This window comes from Colias eurytheme, chromosome 12, assembly GCF_061535395.1.
Source record: "Colias eurytheme isolate Ceu_HAF_F1 chromosome 12, ilColEury1 Martin Lab GWU primary, whole genome shotgun sequence".
NCBI classification, from domain to species: domain Eukaryota; kingdom Metazoa; phylum Arthropoda; class Insecta; order Lepidoptera; family Pieridae; genus Colias; species Colias eurytheme.
Window position 1 is genome coordinate 2,546,226 of NC_142991.1, and position 16,676 is coordinate 2,562,901.

General features: G+C 32.2%; 1 protein-coding gene and 1 non-coding gene across 4 annotated transcripts in view; both read right to left on the bottom strand.

Moving 5' to 3' along the window:
* The window catches only part of LOC149903833 (uncharacterized), a 196,154-nt gene that overhangs the window by 14,431 nt on the left and 165,047 nt on the right, over window positions 1–16,676 (bottom strand). The window lies entirely within an intron of this gene.
* Window positions 8,695–8,767, bottom strand: TRNAV-CAC (transfer RNA valine (anticodon CAC)). Its single transcript has one exon. It is a non-coding gene; the product is annotated as a tRNA-Val (tRNA).

Consider the following 16,676-nt stretch of genomic DNA (forward strand, 5'->3'; position numbering starts at 1 on the left):
AAAAATATATTCATTCATTTCCTCTCAGCTAAAAATTTGTCAAATTGTAGCTAACCCAATATCTCAACGAAAAAAAATAATCTGCAGCTGGTTATAACGTGGTGTATTATACGTCAGCTGGTGTCTCGAACATGAAAAAAAAAAACAATTATTTTCCGTGATTTCCTCTCAAACAAAAATTTACCTGATGATAGCTTATATGTAACTGTGGATAAATATATAAGTCAGCTGGCTGTATCTTGGTGGAAAAACCGTCAGCTGATACTTTGAAAGTTATTACATAGGAGTTAGACAGAAGCATCTATTGCCAATTTATGGCAATAGATGCTTCTGATGATTATTTTTTTTGACTAGGTTTTCCTCAACTTATTGCTAGCTGATTTTTTAACCGACTTCAAAAAAAGGAGGAGGTTATCAATTCGGCCGGTATGTTTTTTTTATGTATGTTCACCGATTACTCCGAGGTTTCTGAAACGATTTACGTGAATTGCGCCAAATTTGCGCCTGGCTCCCTAACCAAAGCCTCTAGGTCTCTCCATAGCAACTGAGTGTCAAAAACTGCACTAAACACCGTAGGAGGGCCGGCGCATTCACTGTCGACTTTCCGAGTTCTGTGAATGCACGGCACTCATTACGCGACAAATTATTCCACCAAGGCCTGCACTTTAAAGAATTAATTTTGTGAACCACACATACTCAATGCCCGCATGATTTAGCGCCTTTGTTTTATATTTTAAAAGAGTAAGAACAAAGCGCTATTTGTTATCGGCGCCCCGCGAACTATAGCCATTCTTTTATGTTAATTATTTTACGAATTTTACTATTCAATATATGCGGGCGACGTGCACGTGTGTGATTTCGTTGTTTTTGACCGACATTTTAGCAGCTTTGATTGGATGGTTAATAAGTTTAAAATTCATTATGCATTCACACAATAGTAGACAGTGAGACAATGCTGGCTCTTGATTTTTGAACGAAATTGTTTGCGCAAAGCTGCAGCGCAGTCGCAAATAACTGTGCCAATTATTTTATTTTAATGTTTTAATTAAGTAATTTCATAATTGTTGATGAATTTATACGGTTCTAATTTGTGCTTCTCAACACTAAAAATTTAATTTGACTAGTGCACTCAAACGTATTTAATACCTAATTATTTAACATTTCCTTGAATATAAATTTTAAACCACTTTACAATTCAGCGGTAAACATCTGCTACTGCGAAAAACGACTATACAGTATATTAAGATGAATAAATGTTTTAGTTCAATTTGAGAATAATATTCATAAATCATCTTCTTTTTTTATAGAGACAATTTCATTAATTTTCACCATTCCTTCCTCCCACTACAAATTAAAAATCACGCTAGATAAACATTTTTACAATCTGTTTTCTCAACTAGCCAATAATCCGTTTATTGCGTAGAAAGGAATATATAACATCTGTCATCCATTAGAAAAATAAAATTCAAGCGTCACCTCTTATAACATCTCATCGTTTTTAAGTTCTAACATTATTTAAGAAGCAATAAAACTTCGTAGCAGTAATAAAAGTAAAATTCTATTTTGGTTTACATTATAAAAGTTTTACGAGCACGTTTACATGACTATCGTCACAAAATTTGTAGTGCAACCAGATTAATTTGACCTTTCCAGTTGTTTAATTTTAATAGTACTTTTAATAAAAAAAATATTATTAATTCATATTTTTAATAGTTCAATATAGCCGTTTTACAGAAGTTGATCTCGTATTTCATCGCTTTGTGTATTTTCGGAACAAAAAGTAAACATTTCTAATTATGTAAAAGTAACTTTTCTATTTATGTAATTAATTCTAATTATACTAAACTAAAAAGGATTTAAATATGTTTCGGTACCTATACATGATACTCTAATTACTACCACGGTACCACCACTGTAATACCACTCCGTCTTCCGTGGTTATCATAATTTAGAACAATAAATAACGCCTAGAGCCCTAGAACTATGTCCATACAACCGATATCCATGGGATCACCTATTAGCCTATTCTCCCCTCAAACAGTCCAATACATTAACAGTATTTATTATAACTATTTAACCTTCGTACTTCTAGCAACAACCCTTACAAAACTTTATTACCTCACCATACATAAAACGCTAATTTCCATATATCTTCCAGGAGAGCTCAAGATATACTGGCCGATAGTTACCTTAATGAAGATACATGTCCCTTAAGGTGACACTTAATTTTGAAGTTAGTACATAAATAACGGTAAAACAAGTCGAGACGAAGGTATTTTTATTGGGATTTTATTTAAAATAGTGAATGTTTTTGTATGCATCTATAATTAATTGATCTACCCGCAACTCGTTTGTTTATGGAAATAGCGGGAATTTTTAGTACTCACAATCGATAATCGATTCATAATATTCGTAATTAGTAATCGGAATTATTTTTATGTTGATTATTAAAGATCGGTGTTACTGAAGTAGCGTATTTATAAATTGTTAACGATCGAATATGTACAAATACCATAATTTTATATTTAACTTGTTTTCAACGTTATAGAGAGGGATTTTATGAACATTTCATAGACATACGTAAAAGCAAACAATAAACAAATGCATGTACTTAAACTTAATTAGGTACCTATATGAGAAAAACATCTCACTAAAAAAGTAACAACTACTATCAATAATTTATCTTGTTGGAATATACAATATACATCTTGTTAGTATTTGTTCAAGTTCGAAATTAATGCCATCAATGAAAAAGTTCATATTATGTAGGTATATAAATATTCCGATTAGGCGCCAGAAATTGTCTATAACGCCTATGATCACGCATACATTCTTACAAAAAAAGTTTTGGTTCGATATTATCTATTTTTTTTTTGCTTAAAATTTAATCTTCCTCTTTGTAATTGTCCTTAGCTAGAGTTGCCATTCAAGAAAAAGAAGAGAAGACTTGTGACATAAGTAGGTATTAAGAACATACCATCTAAATCACGAAACCCACGATCAGATAAACCACTATAACCTGACCCCCGAAAGATACATCGCTGTTTACAATATTAAAAAGCGATTTAACAAAGAGTTTAAACTTGAAACATATGTCCACATTATCAGGCATCGTAAATGGTTCCAATTTATTTTACTGGCGACTAAGAAGCGATGACACAACTTACCTCCAGCATTATTTACCCTTATGGTACTTATTTATTAAAGAATATACGATTAACATCAGTAACATACAAAACGTTCGCCGAATGCAAATAATTTTAACAGTTGATGAAGTTGTTTTTCTTTTGTGGGCGTTTTATAAATTGTTATGAGGTTTTATTGAATACGAATAACGTGGAATATAATTGTATAATTTAAAATAAAGGAAAATGTATCTCAAATAATTGATTTGAATTATTATCAAAATAGGTAGGTATGTTATTACATATTAATTCGTACAATAGGTATAGGATAATAAACGTTCACTGTTTGCATTAAGAAAATAAGAGCACGCAATTAATTTATCTCTACTCTATAAATCTATTTGTAAATTAGTAGCACAACTAGATTTAATTTTAATATAATTCACATCAAGAATTTTGCATAATTAATATAAAATTGTGCATAATACAAATAGTTTGTCGTAGAAAAAGTATTGTCTGATAAGACTGAAGTCTGATTGCATACAGATTCTAAAAATATGAATCTTACTTCTACCAATACCGCAAGAACATAGAAGCGTTTTATGAATCGTTAATTGAGACTGGTCCTTGTATAAATGTAAACAAAACATTATATAAATACACAAGTAAACAGCAGTAGGTGGTATTATAGCATTGAATCTCAGCCTACAATCTTACCATAATCAATGCATTAGAATTCAGGACATCACGTGTTATTCGAAACCGTTAGTGTCAGACAGTTAACTCTAAATCTATGAGTAAAAATAGAGACGAGTTTGATTTTTAAAATAGACTTACATGGCGAAAGCCTTTTTTAGTACTCATGTTTTACTAAGTTTTTTGACTAAGGTAGTTAGGAATTTGTACCTATTATTGTAAGTATCTTTAGAAATGCACTCACAAACAGTAATCCAAAAGCAAAAAAATTCATTGAGTCTTAGCATCAAAACTGAATTATTATTTTACTAGCTTCTGCCCGCGGCTTCGCCCGCGTGGTGTTTTGATAAAAGGTAGCCTATGTTCTTTCTCAGGGTCTAAAGATTGTCTGTGCCAAATTTCATCAAAATCGGCGAGAAAGCGTAACAGACAGACAGGACAGAGTTACAGAGCATTTATAATATTAGTAGGGATTTTTTCATTGAAACTTCTTTTATAAGCATTTTTGAATCGTCATAACGTCATAGAACCATTTACTACCGGTTCGGATTCAAGCAGTTTCTATGGAGTAGAGCCGGCAAGAAAATCTAAAGCTAAATCTTATATTTTTATACATATCACATTAAAAATATAATGTGGTATTAGTAGGAATGGCTACAAATTCCATATTTTAGTCCCGAAGACCATAAAATACTTGCTAAATTGTACTGCCACTCTTGAGGTTTGTCTGATCACTTGAGGTCGAGCCGTTCGACAGCTGTCCGTAGAAATTAGTTGCATGTCTTATTTTGTGGTTACGTATGTTTATTTAACGGGAAAGATATTTTGATAAACTAAATTTTGTGTATAATAATTTGGGAAAGCTAATTGATCGAGTCCGACCGTTCTAAAAATTACGATTTTTTTTAAATAAATTAAAAGTTCTAAAAATTAGAAAATAAAACACATTTGAACCGTTAAAGTTTTAACGATAAATGGAAGCCTTAAATTCATAGCCATTAGTAAAATAAGAAATTAATTAACGTATATACTAGAAGAGAAACTACTATGTTTCTGATGATTATTAATATTAAAATGCTAGTCCATAAAACCATTTCCACGCGTGTAGAATCGTTTTTATATTGGCATATTGCTGTTTATAAATTTGGGGTATTTATGGCCTTTTTCTGTATTGCATTCAATTACGATCGTGACGAGTCCGTGTCATTATTTCATGAGTGACCGTTTTAGAGGTACAAGTTTACACACAAACATATATTCCTGAATGTTTCCCCTTTTTAATACTTGTCAAAAATTATATGAATTCTATCCAAACATAATAACGGGAAGAAAATTTTTATTTATTTCGACGCATGTTGATAACATAAAAAAACAAACACAAGTTTTCTTTTCTATTACCTATAGCTTTGTGTGTACAAAATGTTTTCACAAGCGGTTGAGGTTTATGTATTGTGTGGTATTGTGCTTTTCAGCGAAAGCCATCAAAGGAAGAAACTTGTATATTTTTTGTTTATTTTATATACAGTTTACAATATACACATTTAAAAGGTTCAGATCAAAATATGTACACATCCAGATCTATAACATCATTTCGTGAGCTGTTAAATGGACGCATGAGCGAATGATACGTTTGACCGTATGTATCGCACGACGACAATGCCCCCAGGCGGTACTAAATGTCACTGATTATTCGTTAAAGAGAGAATACGTTTATCGGTAATTATTATAAATTGTATGAAACCCTGACTAAGGTTTTGTGACGTCACAATTCTGAACTCTCAAGTTTGTTAGAACAGAATCGTACTTATAACGATTAGGTCCTTGCGTTTATAGTACCTATTGCACGCCTCATAAGCGAAGCGTTGAGGTGGGTACTACTGTCACTTCGCGCAAAACATCTGATTTTTTAAACTTAAGGGTGCTATAACAGATTTTTAACAAAAACCGCTATTTTACGGTACAATTTTAACTCAAAGCACTTACACGTGAGAACAAAGTAATATCTTAATTTAAAGATAATATATTCAGTTCTACGATCATCTTATAAAAATTGTACGACGTCATACAAAATTGTCACTGAAATACGATTTTCCCAGCACAATGATGGCATAAAATGCAAAAAAATGGGGTCTAAACCGGTACACTTTTAAGAAAATTAAAAGCCTAATCTATCTTCTTACCTATAAATTATTGAGGGATATATAGTCCTTTATAGATTGTGATAATTTTTTTGTATCTAAATCAAAATTTTATTTCAATTATAAGCTAAATTAAAAATACTTGTCGATTTCTTCATACATTTTGCTCTCGCGGGTCGTCAGACCGCGCTCAGAAGCGCTCTTGGAAGGACGGGTGTATCGCTCCTCGTCCCAAAAATAAAAACGAATTAGAAAAAGATTATTGTGCGTATACTGTCGTTTTCGTGATTTGAAATATTTGATACTTTATAAGAGTAAACTGTATAAGTTTCATATTCCAGTTATTTGTAATTTAAAATTATGTTTTAAAAATTATGTTGACTGAGATCCTCTTTTTTTATGGGTTGTTGAACGGATTGGTGGGGTAAAGCAATTTGACAAAACTTAAATCCAAAATGGCGCCGACGAAAATTTGCCATCTTTTCGTCCTGGGTGTCATTTTCATGGTTTTTGGGGTAGCTATTAACCAATATGAGGTCAAAAATAAAATCCAAGATGGCGCCGACGAAAATTTTATATCTTTTCATCATGGGTGTCATTTTCATGGTTTTTGGGGTAGCTATTAACTAATATGAGGTCAAAACTAAAATCCAAGATGGCGCCGACGAAAATTTTACATCTTTTCGTCATGGGTGTCATTTTCATGGTTTTTGGGGTAGCTATTAACCAATATGAGGTCAAAAATAAAATCCAAGATGGCGCCGACGAAAATTTTACATCTTTCCGTGATGGGTGTCATTTTCATGGTTTTTGGGGTGGATATTACGCAATATGAGGTCAGAACTAAAATCCAAGATGGCGCCGGTGAAAATTCGACATCTTGTCGTCATGGGTGTCATTTTTATGGTTTTTGGGGTAGCTATTAACCAATATGAGGTCAAAAATAAAATCCAAGATGGCGCCGACGAAAATTTTACATCTTTTCGTCATGGGTGTCATTTTCATGGTTTTTGGGGTAGCTATTAACCAATATGAGGTCAAAAATAAAATCCAAGATGGCGCCGACGAAAATCTTTGTTATTTTATTTTAGTTTACTTCTTTATTATTAAGAAAATTACACCTATGACGAAAAGATGTCAAATTTTCCTCGGCGCCATCTTGGATTTTGGTTTTAACCTCATATTCGTTAATAGCTACCCCAAAAACCATGAAAATGACACCCATCACGAAAAAAGTCAAATTTTCGTCGGCGCCATCTTGGATTTTGGTTTTAACCTCATATTCGTTAATAGCTACCCCAAAAACCATGAAAATGACACCCATGACGAAAAGATGTTAAATTTTCGTCGGCGCCATCTTGGATTTTAGTTTTGACCTCATATTGGTTAATAGCTACCCCAAAAACTACCCACACTTGCAAATGTGTTTGCTACATAGGAAAAGTTCAGATTTAAGAGTATCCTAGGTAATGTGTTATGTGACGAATACCTATAATTTATTTCATTCCGACTATTTTTCGGAATAACATACATTTACTAAGAATTGTATACAATGCCGGATTTAATACAGTGCCGGTAACATCATAGTATGTATGATTGTGTGATAATAATTCTACATTTCTTAAAAAGCTTTGATATTGTATACAATTCATAGATTATTATTCAATGAAATAATGATGTAAAATAGTCACACTTTTTTAAGTTGTTTGAATATACTAACATACTTATTAGGATCGTACCTACTAATAAAAGTAACAAAATGAATTTTTAAAGTTCCTAGTAATCTTCTGGAATCAATTTCAATAAAAATACATAATATCAAAAATTAAAAATAATATCAAGTATGAAGATGGTCTATAAAATGGAATGCGCTATGTTTACGTGAGCGTGATATTGCCGCGAACAAAGTTACGTCGTTAGATACCTAAATTTGAGTAACGCAGATTTGTGACAGCGTCCTTAAAATGCCTTTATGTATCATTGCACTTGTAAGATAATACATACACACACATATTAAGAAAAAACACTATTTTTAACGTTCATGATATTTTTGATGTCATTTTTGTTATTTAAACTAGTTAAAAAACAGTTTAAAAAAGTTCTGTCTTGGACGTCCGTGTGTCTGTATGTGCGGATCCTTTTTCTTGTTGACACGATAGCGACCGAAATACTTTACTAATCGAGTCTTTTTTTTTTCTCTTACGCTTGAGTATGCTCAGGAATAGATCCCTTTCATTTTTCAGGGTCTGATTCGATGTGGTTTAATTGTTATTAAATAAACAAAAATAATCTTATATATAAAAATGAATCGCAAAATGTGTTGGTAAGCGCATAACTCGAGAACGGCTGAACCGATTTCGATAATTCTTTTTTTATTATATTCCTTGAAGTACGAGGATGGTTTTTATGTAGAGAAAACGTAAAGATGTACCACGGGCGAAGCCGGGGCGGACCGCTAGTAATTAATAAATATTTATTAAAAAAAAATTATGAGGCGTGCACTTTTGGATTTTCCAAATTATTTTTAATTTAATTTCATCATTTTAGTAACTATAAATTATTTATTAAAATCAGAATTGTAATTAATAAGATTAATTTAATACAGTAAAGAAAGAAATTAAACTACCTACATACTTATGTAATAATATGAATCGATAGATCAATGAACAAATTGGTATATATTTTTAAATGAGAAAAGAAATTTATCGAAACAAAAGAAAATTAAAAAGCAGAACTGTTTCCGCCCGGGATCGAACCGGGGACCTTGTGCGTGTGAAGCACACGTGATAACCGCTACACTACGGAAACTTGAGAATAAGTTGTGAAATTATAGTACAGTTTCTAAAACAGGATAGATATGTATTTGATCGTATTTTTATCTTTATTTCAATTTTTTTAACCTTCCAAGATAATGCAATGGAATATAATATAGTGTAATTATTATTTTAAATTGCAAACTTATTATGGAAAACAGTGACAAATTATATGTTTGGTGTAGTTACGGTCTACCACTAACAAATAGAACATCTGAATTTGCAATTTAATACTTTTCAAATAATATTTTTGTTTTTTCACTAAAATATTTTTAATACGGAATTTATATCATCATCATGATCGAAACAATAAAGCTCTTTTTTAATTTGAATTTTTAAATGCTAAATGCATTTTCAAGGCAAAATGGATATACCTAAACTAAGTTACGGTATTTCTATTTTCTACGAATGTACGATTTAATTGCTATTACAATATTGCTTACAAAATATGTGTATGTAAATACCTACATTCCTGTTTTGTAAACACCTTTTTCAAAAATTAAAACAATTTTTCTATTCATATTTGTATGATTCTCATATTCATAACCATTTGCATCTCTATACCCTAAGTAACAAAGTTCAAATTCATTTACCAAATATATTTCAATGACAAGTCTCTTTTGTGTTTATTTCACTATTTCAGTAGCACTATAGGATATGTTAATTTGTTAAAATTTCAATCCCATATATCATTGCGTGTACATACGCCTGCTTTTCAATGTTTACTAGGATATAGAGTACTGGATGTGACTTCAAAATAGTTAAGTAATTTTTCCAATTGATATTTTTTTCCTAAAAGAAAAGGGTAGGTAATGACCATATACATTTTTGTTAGCTAATTAATACAATACAGCTTCATATTAACCCTTTTTAAACTCGTGTTTTAAAAAAAGGACATTCTTTTATTTCTGTGTGAATTTTAAAATCACTTCCGAATACACAATCATATTATCTAACATGATACATAATCTATTTCCAATAAATCAAATAAGACACCTGCCCCCTAGTCAAGTGGCTTTCTGTTAGCGTAGCGTTCAAACGTATCTACAGCTTACGTCAATCTCATACATTCGTAGTCTATTCTATTGATAATTGAACGCTACGCTAACAGAAAGCCACTTGACTAGGGGGGCTGTTTGATAATAACTACTAAAAAGATTCTAATAGTAAGTTTATATTCTTTATACCTACGAAAATTTTATATTATAGGAAATTTTTATACCCGATCAGCTTTTCGCGCGATATCAAAAAAGAAAACTGTTGAGATAATTATTAATTAGTTTTAGTTTACAGAATTATGTTTTTGACGTGACAACGTCTTATAATTCGATAGAGCCGCCTGCACGCACGAAAAAACATGACTCATGCGGCGTTACCTCGCTCTGAAACGTTCCATGTAAGGCTTGAAGTGCGAGCGAGAGCGCGGAACGAGCGACAAAGAAGCACAATCGGACGTTGTCACGTTCAACTATCGTCAGTAAACCGACTTTACAGACAACCAATTTTTTTAATATAAAGATAGGTAGTACGTTTTTATTCTAGATGCCTATTCTAGATAAATAGATCAGTGCAAATAGGGTAGAGGCAGCGACCCGCGATAGAGTCATTTCCTGATTTTGATGTCGCAATACGGTTAATATCCAGTACATGATATTTTATAAGATAATACTTAAGTAATTAGTGTACTATGATTCGTAAGAATTGATGTCTCATTTACAAAATCGTATCTAAACACATACCTACCTATAAAAATAAAAATATTAAGTACCTATACACTGGACGTAGTTAACTTTATGTTATGACAATTTATTAAGGTAAACAAATAAAAACCACTTTCAAGACTTATTAGACTTGAAAATATTTTTGAAGTGAAAACTTCTTTAGCGGCGTTGGGTATAAAATCTTATCCTGGCCGGCCTGATCGAAAAAGCGTAAGACGGAGTTTTTTTTTTTAGGCCTTATATTCCATGCGTAAGACGGATACCATTCCAAAATATCAAACATGCTGAACGTTAATAATCAAGTTTTCACTTCTGCCGGCACTCCCGGAGTGCAACCCGTCTTTTTTTATCTAGATATCACCAAACATCATTAAGTTATATCCAAAACTTAGTATTTCACCATGTAATTTATTTACTACATTTAGATTATATTTCATTTATTTATTTTTTCAAATTTCTCAGGGGGACGTGTTTCATCTGCAAATTCATCCCATACTACGCAGCAACAACGCACGAGGCCGCGCGACGATCTGCCTAATTTCGTGTCCCTTCGTCCAGCATACTCACCACAACTCACCATGGAATCCTGATATTTCATGAATGTCAAAAAACTGTTCTGAAATAGTGCTAAATAGTGCCCAAATGAAAAAAATAGTGCTCTTGTACTTGCGAAGTTATAGCCATAGTTCGATGAGTATGCTGGACGAAGGTTTCGCCCAGCATACTCACCTCCGTCCGGAGAATCTGTATACGCTTCAAACATAATTCATACTTCAAAAAATAGTTCCCAAATAGTGCCAAACGGTGCCCAAAAAGAAAAAACAGTGCTCGAATAACTTCGGAGTTACAGGCTTCGTTCAGTGAGTATGCTGGGCGTAGGTTCTACGCCCAGCATACTCACCTCAGTGCGCGAATATCGAACGAGCTATAGGAACAATTTACGTCTCAAAAAATTGTGCTTGAAATAGTGCCCAATATCAGTCCAATTTTTGCTTGACTTTTGACCTAGAAAACCATTAAATTTGATTGTAAACTTCTACATACATTACATTGAGTACAGTCGAATACAATATTATTAACTTTCTTTCTAACAATTTTTGTCTTGTGTAAATTATTTGTTTTGTTATATTGTCTATGTAAGGGAGTATTTACTTTAGAATCGCAATATTATTAATTACACATTATTTTAATAATACTTTATAATAATATGATTAAGCCTTCGCGCGTCGCATGGGACCCCGGTAGCTAGGAACAATGATTTTATATATTTGTCTAGATCACGGCGCTTGAAGGATTAAGATATCAAATGAAGTAAATCATGCATGAAAAATAAAGTTGCTGTTATTAATGCTTACATTACAACTGACAAAATTATTCAAAATAATCATTTTCCGGATCAAGGACGGTACCACAACGTTTACGGAATTGACCTGTATTCCTCATGTGATAAAGTTCAATATAGTGTGGCAGTAATGGATGCACGTACGGTCAATAGGTATGGGGCTTACGACGCGCGGCGCCCGCGACGCTAAACATTTTTTTATATGTATATTATATACAATATTAAAACTACAATTTTTTCTATTTACATTGATTATATTATGAATGTTAACAAAAGCTGTGAACTAGTTAACTAGAATTCTGATTACTTTGGCCCTTTAAATAGTAATAAATAACGTAAGTAATTAAAAATGTTTTTTATTGCTAAACCTTTCATTGATGAAACTATTGGAAAGAGTTTTAAAAATTTGTATAACTATGTCACAGTACTAGTTTTGACTGGTTATAAGTTTTGCCTGCAACATATATACAAAAAGAAACTGTATAATTTCCTTTTTACAATTTTTCAAGATATTAATTTTATTGGCTGCAAATGACTGTTTTTATTCAGACAAACACACAATGCAATGAAGTAATAGACTTCATTTAGGTACGCTTAAAGTTTCATTCATTTATTATTATTTATAAAATAATATATAATAATGCATTTAATCGAAAGTTTTTGACATGTGAGAAAATACCATAATTATTTCCAATAACATGAAGTCTACAATTAGAAAGTTTAATATTTTTGTCCAAAAACATGTGTCGACGACTGTACCCCATTTTACGTTAGTATGTAGAAGTTTACATTAAAATTTAATGGTTTTCTAAGTCAAAAGTCAAGCAAAAATTGGACTGATATTGGGCACTATTTCAAGTACAATTTTTTGAGACGTAAATTATACCTATAGCTCGTTCGATATTCGCGCACTGAGGTGAGTATGCTGGGCGTAGAACCTACGCCCAGCATACTCACTGAACGAAGCCTATAACTCCGAAGTTATTCGAGCACTGTTTTTTCTTTTTGGGCACCGTTTGGCACTATTTGGGAACTATTTTTTGAAGTATGAATTATGTTTGAAGCGTATACAGATTCTCCGGACGGAGGTGAGTATGCTGGGCGAAACCTTCGTCCAGCATACTCATCGAACTATGGCTATAACTTCGCAAGTACAAGAGCACTATTTTTTTCCTTTGGGCACTATTTAGCACTATTTCAGAACAGTTTTTTGACATTCATGAAATATCAGGATTCCATGGTGAGTTGTGGTGAGTATGCTGGACGAAGGGACACCTAATTTCAGCTAATTTCATCCGACACACTGCAGTGGGCAAACAAATTGAACAGAGTATACTCTTAGTAAAATATACCTCTACTCTTAGTAAAATAAACTGATACAGATTACAGAGATACCTGATATTATGTATCCTAATATGAGCTTGATTGATGTGCTGGTAACCGCATTAGTAGTTCGAATTAGACTTGTGAATTTATATTGTTGAATGGAATGTATTCAAAGTATTATTATTTTAATATTGAAAGCTTTTCATCTCTTGTTAATTAAACGAATTTTGAATTCAAAGGTAATTATTTGAGACAATTCTCTATTAATAATACTGATTATAATAAACCACATGATTGTTTTATAGTACAGAGAGCACAATTTGTGGAACAATTTTCGTTTTTTAAAATTAGACAATTGGACGCAATTGCATCTACCATCAAAATACATCGTTTCCTTTACAATAGTCAAATTCAAACAATTTTAAAAGCAACAAAAAACCATTATCAAATTCCCATAACACACGATCCGAAACTTAAACGAGCCGAGTATCATTGTACCCGATTCATGACCCGTACATTTCAACTATTACATAAATTTGGTAACAGCGTAATTCGACTGATACTATCTATGTTCTATTGTTAATAGATTGAATTATAAAAATCGAGTCAGTTCTACATGAAATCGGGGAGCGTGTGATTTTATAGACCATTTAAACAATGCCTTGTTAGGGATGTTGAGCAATTTTATGGTTGCGAAGGGCTCACACAAAAGAAGGCTGAAGTTCTCATGCGTAATAGATATTAGATAATAAATGGCCTTATTTCATTTGTAATGTGGCTAATGAAATGACTGACGGTGTAACTCATGGTCAAGTGTTACTTTTTTGGTGAAATTATATGCGATTAAAAATATATGGCATTCTAATTGGAACTTGGCCCTACATTAAAATCCTTATTAAAACGTAAAGGTATTGATTAGGGATGTAACGATACATGATTTTGCCGATACGATACAGATACCGATATTTGTAGTAATGTATCGGCGATACCGATACCGATACCGATATCGATGGCTTGGTAGAAAAATAAATAGTGAATTATGCATAAAAAGTTACCAACATTTAACAGAGACTCAACTGTTAATCGTATTCTTTTAAATAAAAATGTCAAATCAAAAAACAACAAAACCATTTATTTTAGTATTATTATTTTACAAAGTCAGTTAAACTTTAAGTAATACACATACAATCAGTACCTAATAAAAGTTTACTATTGGTAGAGTGTTTTCAGAAAACAAAGTGCGCACGCGCGGGCGGCCTCCCGCATCGTTCATTGGGCGCGGTTTTTTGAATTGTTTGATATCGGTATCGGTTGTTTTACTATCGGCGATACCGATATATCGGCTTGCCGATTATATCGGCCGATATATCGGTATCGGTATCGGTATTGTTACATCCCTAGTATTGATAATATTACAGTTTCAGGATCAATCGTTTTAGGATTAGAATGCATTTAATTCGACCTTATTGACATAATTTTTGTTCCAAAATATGGATATATTGTCACCCTCAATACAGGAGGGCGGTCGCGGTGGTCCGCTAGTATCGACGTAGGTCCCAAATGGTAAATGGTATGAACAATCCAAATCGAGGAGATGGTGGTACCACTCCAGTCCTTGTAAACGAGATCGAATTATTAGTATTACAATTTTATCTTATTAACATTGTATAACTAGGTATTCGACGTTATTGACAAAATTGTTGTTCCAATTGGAATTCATACCTAATAAGCTCATAATAAGCTTTTATTAAATAACCAACAGAAATCCAAAATAATTCTAGGACAAAAACCACAAAAGAACAAAAATTATCGAATCAAAGGACTTAATAAAGGTATTAATATAAAATGGCACATAAATAGTAACGGATGATGTATAATAGCCGTGTCGGGAGCTATAGGCAAATAATAATTCTGGTAATAATCACAAGACAATAGGTTTTGTTTGACTTGTAGGGTCAGTATGTTTATGTAATAATGGGAACAATTTGGTAGATGACAGTGTAGGTATTATGATTTATGAACCCTTTCTTTCTCACCAAAATAGTAGAAAAATATTGCTACATTATATAGATTTATAGGTTTAAATTCCAAAATATAGAAATATCAGTAAATATTAATACTTGTGTGTACACTGTAGGTACATGTAGTTTGAATATTATCACACACACATTTGTAATTATATCTATCAGAATAATTAGAAAATTTCTTATCAATTTTACATAAAGCGATATCCCGTGTCACTGTCTTTCTGATCAATTTATCTTTAAGATCAATTATAGACGATCAGCGTTTCTGAGCTTGCCATAAAGAGACATTTTTCTGTTAGGTAACAAACCCAAGAAACATGGGCTCATCCGTTTACTATTGCAGCTCAGATGATTGTAGCAAGCACGCGCATTCTAAAAGTAGGTTTTAAAAATATCCCTAGTTTTTGCAATGTATGGTCACCCTAGCCGCATAAGCTTTTGAATGACAATGCCTGCACCGCCCACACTACATCCGGCATTTTGTCCGTCCTGTTTCGACCCGGGACTCGAACCCGAACTAATTATTGAAGGGATAACATTAAAATTAATTAAGCGTATTTTTAATGGTTCGCGCGCTTTTTGCTGATATATTGTTATGTTAATGTGGACGTGGTATAAATAAGTTTAATTATGTTGTGATATTTTTTAATTAGCTTTTCGGTTTGTAAGTAATAAGCTCCATATGTAGTATGATTAAAACAATATTATTTATATACATTTTGGCGGTTAATTAACACCAGTAAATTTTAAAAATAAAACGTAATTAATATTTTCAAAAATATTTAATCACTTCTCTATTATCATTTCATGTGTTCATCTTCTTCATAATGTGGAATTACTTATTAAGAAAGCTGTTAGCTGTATGAAAAGCTATTTCTATAGACATTCAAACGCGTGAGGTAAAGGCTCATTGTCTAATTTCTAAACCACTTAATGACTATATTGAAATAAAACCGTTGATTACTGCAATAGTACTTCATTTCCTGTGCATTGTTCTGCTTGTTTTTTAATTATTTCGTAGTATTTATAACGATATACGTGAATAATGATATACATTCGCTTCGCTTTATTCGTTTATTGCGAAATGCGAAATAATTATTATTCTCTCTGAGTGTGCGTGCGAGAGTATACTAAATAGTAAATACTTACTTACTACTATATCCTGTATATGTGCTTTATATGTGATTTATTTTTCTTATAAGACCGATTTGTTTTTATATGTATACCCTTTTCCTTTTTCTACTCAAACGGTTACACAAAATGTCTTAATTTAAAATCTAGACTCGTTAAAAATATTCATAAAAACCTTAATCTCCATTCCAAAATAATAAAAAAAAAACTTAATTAATAATCCACCAAAATTATTGAATTATTGCCACCCTCAATACCGGTGGTCCTAGTGTCGACGTCGCATGACGTAGGTCCCAAATATTGACAAGCCTGTCACATCCGGAGAGGTCTCCATTATTACCAATTAACGTTTTATTA